Source organism: Suncus etruscus, chromosome 9 (genome assembly GCF_024139225.1).
Source record: "Suncus etruscus isolate mSunEtr1 chromosome 9, mSunEtr1.pri.cur, whole genome shotgun sequence".
NCBI lineage: Eukaryota > Metazoa > Chordata > Mammalia > Eulipotyphla > Soricidae > Suncus > Suncus etruscus.
Window position 1 is genome coordinate 103,279,326 of NC_064856.1, and position 12,924 is coordinate 103,292,249.

The window sequence follows — 12,924 nt, forward strand, 5'->3', positions numbered from 1 at the left end:
ATGATGTTCTTGACCATTGATTCTTCCTGGGAATTTTCTTCCTGGGTCTCTGGGACTCCAATGATTCTTAAGTTGTTTCTGTTGATCTTATCATAGACTTCTATTTTCATCTGTTCCCATTCTTTGACTAATTTTTCCATTGTCTGCTCATTTGCTTTAAGTTTTTTTTCCAATCTCTCCTGCTGTATGGAATTGTTATGTATCTCATCTTCCACAGCACCAAGTCTATTCTCAGCTTCTGATACCCTGTCCCAGAGCTTATCCATTTTGTCATTCACTTCATTTACTGACTTTCTCAGACCTGTTAGTTGACATGTTATTTCAGTTTGGAGTTTTGTGATTTCTGTCTTCATATTTTTTTGGTTCTTATTAGTGTTCTGTTCAACTCTATCCATGGTTTCTTTGAGTTCTTTGAACATATTCCATATTGCTAGTCTAAAGTCCTTATCTGAGAGGTTGATTAGTTGGTTGGTCATTATCTGGTCATCAGAATTGTCCTTTTCATTCTCTATGTCTGATGCTGGCCTGCGTTGTTTCCCCATTGTCACACTTGTATTGTGGGTTTTTCTACGTGTTGTGGTGGTATTCATTGTCTATATGATGCAGGCAGCACACTCCTCTGGCTCCTCCCTTTCTGGATGGGCTGACTTGCCTCTAAGGGAGGGGAGTCCTCCGTGGGTGAAGCCTCACACTAGATCAAATCTTAGGCCCGAGCATTCAACAGAGAAGACAGTCCGAAGAGGAATGCTTGCTTCTCTGTTATAGCACAGTTCTTAGTGTGATTTTTTCTTCTTGTTGCTTTTCTTTTTTAATTTTTTAATGTATATGTGTATATACACACACACACACACACACACACACACACACACAATTCTTCACCAGCACAACATTCCCATGACCGATATCCCTTCCTCACCGGACTGTACTGTAGACAGGCTTTCTACTCTCATTCAGTCATATTTTGTTATGATAGTTCTCAGTGTAATTATTTCTGTGACTGTACTAAACGATCCCTGTGGTGAGCTTCATGTCAGGAGCTGGACCCTCTAGTCCTCTATTTTATCTCTGAGAATCATTACACAAATGTTTTTCATTTTTCTCAAAACCCATAGATGAGTGAAACCATTCTGTGTTTATCTCTCTCCCTCTGACTTATTTCACTCAGCATAATAGATTCCATGTGCATCCATGTATAGGAAAATTTCATGACTTCATCTCTCCTGACGGCTGCATAATATTCCATTGTGTATATGTACCACAGTTTCTTAGCCATGCATCTATTGAGGGGCATCTAGGCTGTTTCCAGACTCTGGCTATTATAAGCAACATTACAATGAATATAGGTGTGAGAAAGGGATTTTTGTGTTGTATTTTTGTGTTACTAGGAGATATCCCTAGGAGTGGTATAGCTAGATCATATGGGAGCTCAACTTCCAGCTTTTCGGAGAAATCTCCATGTCACTTTCCACAAAGGTTGGACCAGATGGCATTCCCACCAGCAGTGAATAAGAGTTTCTTTCTCTCCACACCCCCGCCAGCACTGCTTGTTCTCATTCTTTCTGATGTGTGCCAATCTCTGTGGTGTGAGGTGGTACCTCATAGTTTTGATTTGCATCTCCCTGATGATCAGTGATGTATAGCATTTTTTTAATGTGTCTTTTAGCCATTTGTATTTCTTTTTTGTCAAAGTGTCTGTTCATTTCTTCTCCCTATTTTTTGATGGGGTTAGATTTTTTTTTCTTGTAAAGTTCTGTCAGTACCTTGTAATAGTACTTTGGATAGTAACCCTTTATCTGATGGGTATTGGGTGAATAGTTTCTCCCACTCAGTGAGTGGCTCTTGTATTCTGGGCACTATTTCCTTTGAGGTGCAGAAGCTTCTCAGCTTAATATAGTCCATCTATTTATTTCTGCTTTCACTTGTTTAGAGAGTACTGTTTCCTCTTTCAAGATACCTTTAGTCTCAATGTCATGGAGTGTTTGACCTACATGTTATTCTATATACTTTATGGTGTCAGCTCTGATATCTAGGTCTTCAATACATTTGGATTTTACCTTCTTACATGATGTTAACTGGAGGTCTAAGTTCGCTTTTTTACAAGTGGCTAGCCAGTTGTGCCAACACCAATTATTGAAGAGGCCTTCCCTGTTCCATTTAGGATTTCATGCACCTTTATCAAAAATTAGGTGATGGTATATCTGGTGAACATTCTCTGAGTACTCAAGCCTGTTCCACTGATCTGAGGGTCTGTCTTTATTCCAATACCATGCTGTTTTGATAACTATTGCTTTGTAATGCTGTTTAAAGTTGGGGTACATAATACCTCCTATATTCCTTTTCCCTAGGAGTGCCTTAGATATTCGTGGGTGTTTATTGTTCCAAATGAATTTCAGAAGTGTTTGATCCTCTTCTTTAAAAAATGTCATAAATATCTTTAGAGGGATCACATTAAATCGGTACAAAGCTTTGGAGAGTATTGTCATTTTAATGATATTAATCCTGCCAATCCAAGAGCAGGGTATGGATTTCCATTTCCTTGTGTTATCTCTTATTTCTTGTAGCAGGGTTTTATAGTTTTCTTTGTATAGGTCCTTCACATCTTTAGTCAAGTAGACTCCAAGGTATTTGAGTTTATGTGAGACTAATGTGAATGGGGTTGTTTTCTTAATATCCAATTCTTCCCTATTATTATTGGTGTATAAAAAAGCCATTAATTTCTGTGTGTTAATTTTATAGCCATCTACATTGCTATATGCATCTATTGTTTCTAAAAGTTTTTTGATAGAATCTTTAGGGTTTTCTAAGTATAGTATCATGTCATCTGCTAACAGTGAGAGCTTGACTTCTTCCTTTCCTATCTGGATTCCCTTGATATCTTTTTCTTGCCTAATCATTATAGAAAGTACTTCCAGTATTATGTTAAACAGGAGTGGTGAGAGGGGGCAACCTTGTCTTGTACCGGAGTTTAGAGGGAAGGCTTTCATTTTCTCTTCATTGAGGATAATATTTGCCATTAGCCTGTGATAGATGGCCTTGACTAGATTGAGAAAGGTTCCTTTCATTCCCATCTTGCTGAGAGTTTTTATCAAGAGTGAGTGTTGAACCTTATCAAATTCTTTCTCTGCGTCTATTGATATGATCATGTGATTTTTATTTTTCTCTTGTATTTGTGTATTATGTTGATGGATTTACGAATGTTAAACCATCCTTGCATTCCTGGGAGAAACCTACTTGATTATAGTGAATGATCTTCTTGATAAGGCATTGAATTCTATTTGTCAGAATTTTATTGAGGATCTTTGCATCTGTATTCATCAAGGATATTGGTCTGTAATTTTCTTTTTTGGCTGTATCTCTGTCTGGTTTGGATATCAAGGTGATATTGGCTTCATAGAAGATAATTATAGATTTTAACTGAGTTGCTCTTTTAATCTGTGATATTTACCTCCTTGACAACAAACATAGGAATTTTAGTTTTATAAGTGCTCAGCATACTCTTTGAATATTCTTTTTAAATTTTTATAAGATCTCATGAAATAATCAGAACTTGAAACACTAAATAGATGGTACTGGTTATTTGAAATGAAGAACTGAGATTATTTCATTAGAAAGAAAGTATGATGACATTTTGTCTGTTCCAATACTCAAAGGAGGGGGAAATGACACAGGTAAGAATTGTAATTGTTACATTAGTCATCAGTTATATGAGAAAATCATATAAAATCAGAAAAGATATATAAGAATGCATGACTGACTCATATGAGTCATATGACTCAGGTCATATGCATTATCATATATCTTTTCTGATTTTACAAGCACCAAGACTATATGATTGGGACAGCATAACATTAGAGAGATCCCACAAATTCATCCCCATAGCATTATCTTTCCCAGATTTAGGAATTACAATAGTAGGGCTTTTCATTTTATTCTTGTTGATCTACAAAATAGCTTTGACTTGGAACTGGTGTTTCATCATCTTTCTTAAACTGAATTCCCAGCTCCACGCACTAGTCCTCTATTATACATCATTTGTAGATATAGGCAATGTAGATCTACTCCAAAGCTTCTAAGATGCTTTCTGCCTTCTTCTGGGAGCAGTAGCTATCATGGTTGTATGTTGGATTGCTCAGTACACGGCTTCTCAGTTATGGGACAACAAAAGACTTATTGATAGCCTTGGCTTCTGACGAATGCACTACCTTTTTCTAATTATCGATCATGTCAGTCACGGTCTGTATTTGAATAATACTAGCATCCTTTTGCCTGGTTTCATGTCTAACTTAAAAGTCAAACTTCAGCTCCAATTTTGTAGGTCTAATATTATCACCTACTTTGTGACATATTCCAGCAATTATTTATTCCTTACACACACTGATTTTGTGAGCAACTCCTGATGACTATATTGACACTGACAAATGGGCTATTTCTCTTGATATATAGTACCTCTATTGTCACATCTTTCCTAAGATATAGCCATTTAAAAAATTATTTCAAGTCTTTTAACACTCATCTGACATAAATTTTTCTCTTACATACATCATACCTTTATTGAAAAGTATTCTGGTTTTCCAGCTTTAATGGCTTTTTTGTTTTGTTTTGTTTTGGGGCCACATTCAGTGACGCTCAGGGGTTACTCCCTGATATGCGCTCAGAAATCACCCCTGGCTTTGGGGACCATATGGGATGCTGGGGGATCAAACTGCAGTCCATCCTAGGCCAGGGTGAGCAAGGCAGACTCCTTACCCCTTGCACCACCGCTCCGTCCCCTGTACTAATTCTAATTTAGAGTCAATTGTTTTACAGCCTGAATTACTATTTGCTAACTTGTCATATCTCAACTATGCCTTATACCTGCTGTGAGCCTCCAATATATTCCAAGGGCCACTGGTAAAAACAGCATAAATGGATGGGGTGTCATGGCATATGACTGGAGAGACAAATGCACCAGGATATAGAAGTCACAGGGAGAAAACAAGTTTGGAAGCAGGCCACAGTATGAAAAATAATGAAAACAACTGTCCTAGTCATTGATTTTATTTTCTACTAAGTCTTTGATCTACTAAGCCTTTCTCTATTGGGTGCTATATGGACTCCAGGATATTCAAAGGTGCCAAAAATAAAATTTCATGAGCAGAGAACAACAACATAAAACTAGGGTATTGGGGCCGGAGAGATAGCATGGAGGTAAGGTGTTTGCCTTTCATGCACAAGGTCAGTGGTTTGAATCCCGGCATTCCATATGGTCCTCTGAACCTGCCAGGAGCGATTTCTGAGCATAGAGCCAGGAGTAACCCCTGAGGGCTGCCAGGTGTGACCCAAAAACAAAAACAAAAACAAAAAAACAAACAAACAAAAAACTATGGTAAAAATTGATTGAATGGGAGAGCATAGAAAAAACCCAAAACCTATCAAAAAGGTTGAGAAATTCTGATCAAGTCTTTTATAAATGATCTGCTTATATAGTATGATATATAAACATATCATTATAATTGCACTTTTTCATTTGATTTAATAATTCTAGAGCTCCAGGTTATAACTAATAATTTCTTATATCTCTAGTAAAAAATTAACCTTGTGCATACACTTTTTTATTTTGTTATATTATATTTTTTCAGATTTCAAGATTTTTCTTTATTTAAACAAAATTATAATTTTCAAAAATTGCTTTTGTTTTATAAAGTTTTTCAAATTATAGTTTAGTTAACATAGGTACAATAGTGTATAATATTTATGATTTTGATGTGCACAGTACTGTCCCTCACCACCAATGAAGTATCCAAAATACTCTGCCACCATATTTATTTTTTTATTTCTAGTTTCAACCTTTCTCATTTTCCCTCTCCCAACTTTTCCCAATTCTTTTTAATTTTGTAATTCAATGGAATGGCAAAATTTTAAATATTATATTTTTGTTCTAATTCTTACAGGTCATGTGGTCTTAGCTTAGACTAGTCCAGCCTTTCTGGAAAACAATATGCACATCTTCTAAAAATCTAAGAACTGAGTTCTCATTTGACCCAGAAATTCTACTTATTGTAATATACCTTAAAGATTCGAAAACATAATGTAAAAAAAGAGATGTGCACTCCTATGTTTCTTGCAGCACTATTTATATAAATATGGTCAAAATCTGGATACAACCCAAGTGTACAAGAACAGGCTACTGGATCAAGAAACATAAAGGTACATATAAACAATGAAATACTGTTTTATTCAGCCAGAGAAAGAAAAAATTATGTAGCAATTCCCTTCTATGTGGATGAATCTGAAGAGTATTCTACTGAATAAAGTTAATCGGAGGGAGACCAACACAGAAGGACTTCTCTTATATGCAGGATATAAAGAAACATAATAGTGAAATAACAAATGTCCAAAGGCAATGAAAATAAAGAACATAAAAACTAGATATTTGGGGGTGGAGATGATAGGACAGGAAAGATATTACATGGTGAAAAGTGTGCTCAATTTGCAAGAAAAGAGATAACTAAAAACTGGTGTAGTATTAAACATGAAACCCTATAAGCAACAGTACTGTAAACTATTATTTCAGAAACTATAAAAATAATTAAAGCACATCTCATAGAAGCAGACTAGTGAATAAAGAGAAATTGCTAGGGATGTGAGGGAAGAAAACACTATTGAAAAGATTCATGTTAAAATTTTGAAACCTAATCATAAATAACTTTACAATTCATGGTGACTAAATAAAGAGTAATAATAAAAATAAAAGTATAATACTAATATAGTTACCTTTCACATTCAGTGGGATCCTCAATAAAATACTAGCACTCTAACTCCAACAATATGTCCAAAGGATCATTTAACATGACCAAATTGTATTTATTCCAGGTTGCAAGGATAGTTCAATATGCAAATAAGCTAATGTAATATATCACATCAACAAAGGGAGAAATTAAAATTATAAATGTTATAAAAACAAAACCTTACAATTTTCTAAAACATAGATGGAACTAAAGGATATCATGCTGAGTAAAGTTGTTGGTCAGAAGGAAAGAGATCACTCTCATATGTAAAAATTAAAGATATACACCAATAAAGTAAGGGCAAAGGGAACACAATAACAGTTATATACAAAACTAAGTTGAGGAATGTTTCAAAACAGACAGGTATTGAGAATCTTGGGAGATGGAAGTGGGTGTACTGGCAATTGGTATGAAGTTGAAATTATGTACAGAGGAAATCACCAATAATAGTATTGTATAATAGTAAATCAAATTATATCAATAATGTTTTAACAATTATATTATATAATATACAGATCATTGCTTTGGGAAGAATTCAACATTAATCTGTGATAACAATCCACATGAAAATGGGATAGAAGAAATAAATCTCAACTTATTATAAATAATAAGTTATAAATAAACACACCCTTAACCTTTTACTCATTGGAGAAAAGCTAATTTTTTCTATAGATCAGGAACAATACACTATGACACTATTATTTAGCATATCATTGGAAGTACTAACCACAATAATTAGCAAATAAAAAAGAGATACCAATAGAGAAAACAAAAACGGTCACTATTTGTACACAACATATTAGACATATAATGTTTTATGTCTAATACATAGAAGAAACTAATGTTTTCACTAAAATCTGTATTTTAGATAATAATTAGTACTATATAGTGTCAAGCTAAAAATCAATATACAAAAATCTCTTCTACATATAAAAATTTTTGCTTTTCTATTAGTTTCTGGAACTAAAAGACTAGAAAATAATTGTAAAGAAAAAGTAAATCAGGGGGTGTTAGGGGAGAAATAAAAAAAGTACACTGGAGACAGAGGTGGACAAAAAGGGAAGAAGTGCAAAGAAATAGGTTAAGAGGGGAGGGAATGGTAAGGAAGGGAGAGGAGAGGAGAGGAAAGGAGTGAAGAGGAGAGAAAGGGAGGGGAGAAGAGGGAAGAGGAGAGGAGAGGACTTGAGAGAAGGGGAGTTAAATGGGGAAGTTTGGGGAGGGGAAGGGAAAGGAACTTTCATTTGGCACCACCAATCTGGGCTTAATCTTCAATACCACAGGTGATCTCAAGCACTGACAGGAGTAACCCCTGAGCACAGCTGCTGTGAACCAATAACATACGAAACCTTGTAGTTTCAATAATTATATTCTTGCAGTACTTGTCTGAGAAAACTTATAAATATTAACCAATTAGCACATTTAAGTCATATAATTAATTCATTGTTCCAACATTGGGATCTTAGCTAAAGTATTTATGAGCCCTAGTATTTGGTAGGTAATTGGGCTTTATTATTTTTCTTCAAATTAAGAAATAGAAGAGAGATTGGTACTTTTATGAAGTAGACATTTTAATAAAATAGTTTGCGATACAATTTAGTATATTGGAAATAATTCTGAGTCAGAATTTACTACTAATGCAAGCTACTAATATTTAATTGATTTATAAAGACTATTTAAATGTATTTTATTATTATGAGACCCACATTAAAGATTATATTATTGGAACCTTATTCCCAAACAGCAATTGAATTATCTGTGTCATACTGAAAAATATCTTGGCTTCCCTGACTTCAAGTGGAAAATTAAAGTATTAGATCACCTGATCTATGTTGCCACCTGTAATGACTACAAGTTCATTAAAATAAAAAATACAATTAAGAGTTTAGATAGATAGGACCATGAGGGAAAGTGGGAATTGAATCAGAAGGGACATGGAGAAGATGGGGAAATCAGCCCAAACCTCTATGACAATCAAGTACCTAGAGTTTTCTCTTTCTGTCTTTGCCCTTGCAACTCTACTATTAATACCACATTTAAAAATTTCCCCTTTGTGAGCATCTCTCTTGCTGTGACAGACAGCCAGTTTCATAGCCCAAAAGATTCATCTTAGAAGGCAATAAGGCCCTTCTAGAAAAATCCCTTCAGAAGACTCATAATTCAACTGTTGCCAAGAACTCTGTCTTCCTGGGGCTGTTGGGACAATATAAGAAGGCAAGACCTAGAGACAACAGTAGATTCTTTGTTATATCATTTGTCATTTGATTCTCCTAATAGGACCTGGATGGCACAAGGTTTATGGTTCTGTCTCTCCTGTTCTTTACTCTTCCCTTAATTTCACTTCTCTATCTTACACTAGGCATCTTCCTGTGGTGCTTTCTCTTTACCTAACTTCTTAACCTTCAGCAAAAAGTAGCCTAAAATGTTAGTACTTTGTGATGAGAGGAAATGTTAAATACTCCAGTTTCTAAAGAATTTGATCTTGAACTCTATTACACACTAGTGTTTTCACCTGTAAAATAAGAATACTTGGGCCATTTAAGAATCTAGTGAGATAATGTAGATGAAGTATAATACATAGCAAAAGTTAATGATTGAGCATGAAATATTCATACAAGTAACTGTTATTAATTTCAGGGGAATTAACTACAATGAAAACATGTTTGTCTCTTACCCACTTAATAGCAGTTTTCTTTTAATTTAATTTTTCCCTTTACGGCTTTTTCTTATATAATAACAATAAGCTATCATTATAACTCATAATTGTGATGCAGATTTTCAAGTGGCAGCAGATAAGTTTATCCATCCATGATTATATGACAATTTCATTGGCATTTCAACATATTTCAGGTAGTTGTGCATTGTCCTTTTTAGAGACAATAGGTGTCTGGAGACACTTGCATGAATAATAAAGATATCAGAAATACTCTAGAATACAAACACAGTTGTTTTTTTTTATCAATCTGTGTCTTTTAACCTTCTTAATTATACATTCAGCAACATTCTTTGCTTTCTAAGACTAACTTTGAGCTCACACAAAACTTGCAAATCACTATACTCTTGACACAGCAGACACATCAATTTGGATAAGTTTTTAATTAGCTAGATCCCTGTTGCCAAAATTTCTAACCTGTAGTTTCATCAGTCACCTATTCATCACAAAACCGTCTCAGATACAGTGAATATCAACAAAAACTTATTTAAAACGTGAGCATATTTAAGTTGTTTGTTCTCTAGTTTGCCAAATTTTTAATGTAAATTTTAGTGAAAATTTGATCTAAATAATAATATATGATTTCCAATTCTGTAAAATTAAGAGTTACATATGTCCACAGAATACAGTCCACAGAACACAAATTACCCATTTATTAATATATTCTGCAATTGATTCAGATAAACATTGGGATACAGGTGTTTATCATAAAGTCATAAAGTAGTAAAGCGTCTCCTTCAGTTTATATGTACTATGAATATCACCAGCTCAATAGTACTTGATGGTGGCAGAATACAAAAAAGTAGCATCATGATCTTATAGTCCATCTGAATGGGACATAATAAATAATACAAGACAAATGTAAATATAATAATGTGTAAGTATTATTCTTAAATTAAGCTTAAAGCAATTGAATGTAGGAACTAATATTATTAAGAACTCCTTGGCTCTTCATATTTGCCCTATCTTAGTTTTATTAAAGTAAAATAAATAATTGCTAACATTTATTTTGTACCATTATAGTCTTCCTTCATTTAGGTCATTTAAATTTGTTTAAATAAATTAAGTCAAATTTGTACAATAATCTTAACATGTATGATTTTATGTACACAATTACTGCACCTCACTACCAATTAAATGCCTAAGACCCTCCACCCTCCACCTTTCCTTTGCTTCTTTTAGGCCATTTCTTCATTTCTCAGCCTCTTTGTCTTATTGGGTAATTTCATTTCTGTAACCCAGGGCCAAGGGTTTGTATACACTTAATACTATCTATTCTTTTTTTTTTTTTTTGGAGGGGGGAGCACAACCGGTGACACTCAGGGGTTACTCCTGGCTATGTGCTCAGTAATTGCTCCTGGTTTGGGGGACCATATGGGATGCTGGGGTATCAAACCACAGTCCATCCTAGGCTAGTGCGGGCAAGTCAAAAGCCTTACCACTCTGTGCCACTGCTCAGGCCCCAATACTATTTATTCTTAGAGGGTTTACTTATACCATCTTTCTGTGTTTATTTGGGTTTTGTTTCTGTGTCTCATGTGACAATACTCAGGGCTTACTCCTGACTCTCTGCTCAAAGATCACTCCCAGTGAGACGTAGAGGACTACATAGGATGCAGGAGATGAAACCCAGGGTCAGTTGTCTGCAAGACAAGCTCTTTACCATCTGTACTATCACTTCTACCCCTTATCTTGGCTTTAAAGCATTTCATGGTAACAGATCTATTTACACATAAATGAAGAGTCTAACAATACAAATATACTGCAGCAAAATGAATTATTCTGCTGCTATTTTTACTTCTTGAGATTTATTTCATGTAGAGATATTTGCACCTGCGTAAAAAATGACAAAAGTTAGCAATTTTAGAGGTTGGAACTATAGTACAGAGGTAGGGTGTTTGCCTTGCATACAGCCGACCCAGGATGGATTCAGGTTTGATTCCCCAAGATCCCATATGGTCCCTCAAGTTTGCAAGAAGCAATTTCTGAATTCAAAGCCAGGAATAACCCCTGAGCGCTGCTGGGTGTGGCCTAAAAACAACAACATCAAAAAAAGTTAACAATTTTAGCAATTTTCTAAAGGAAAATTTTTAGATAAGACATAAAACTCAGTAGATGGACAAAAATCAATTGAAATTGAGAATTAAAATGAAATATTTTTTAATCAGAAAAACAACATTTGTTCTAGCAACAAAGACATTGGCTATATCATTAATGATAAAGTAAAATATGGAACATTTTAGCCATAAACATGTCTGATTGATGCTTCCTAATTTTTCTTCTTAAAGTTTCTGGTTGTTATAGTTCAGAAAATTTCTCTATCACAAGATTATATTACTATAAACATTATAAACATTATCTACCTCTTTCACTAGTGCTTTTGTTTATAGTTAGGGTTCACGGAACATTTTGGGTGGAGTTCATTCTTTCTTTCTCTATTTAAAATCTATTTTTATTGCTTAATTATATCAATTTAAATTCATTCCTTTAATTTTTATTTATCCTTTGTTTGTTTGGTATTTTTTTTGTTTTTGCTTTTGCTTTTTGGCCACACCTGGTGACACTCAGGGGTTAATTCACTCAGAAATTGATCCTGGCTTGGGGGACCATATCGGATGCTGGGGGATCAAACCGTGGTCCATCCTTGGCTAGCATCGGCAAGGCAGGTGCCTTACTGCTCCACGCCACCACATCGGTCCTTTAATTATCCTTTTGATGACTATTTTATGAAAACAATGAATTATCCATTTTTAATCCATATAACATCTAAATGCTTAATTTTCCATTACTAATTTTCTTGTCTTTCAATAATTTATTTTTATCTTAAGGGGAGACAGACTGCACTATTTATGGATATAGCTACAATTCTTGGTTACCTTTAGCAAACTATAACAATAAACATTACTATTGAGCAATGATCATATGTTGGATTGTGAATATAATAAAATATTTGCAAAAAATTTCCTTATATAATCTTCCTATTAGCCGTATAGACATTTAGGTGAACTTGTCCCACTGTTTATGAGTAAATCATTAGATTTAAGTCCCAGTCAAGTAGTGTGAGATAGTATCAAAACAAAAATTTTAATAATTTTATTGTCATAAATTTACATAGATTACATGTGCTTATGGTATATACATATTCATTTTGTTAATTCTAAAGATTATAAGAATAAGATTGTCTAACATCCATCACCGTTTTTATCAATTTTCCTGTGATAAAAACAGTTGCTACCCACTGATACCCATTAATGAAAATCCTGGTTTTATTTTGCTTTGCTTTGGGGCTACACCCGGTGATGCTCAGAACTTAATTTTATCTCTGCACTTAGGAATCTTTGCTGGTGGTGCTAAGGCAACTATATGTGATGCCGGAGAGCTAACCCTGGTTATACCCATGTGGAAGTCAAGCACCCTACCCACTGTACTACTGTTCCTGTCCAAAGG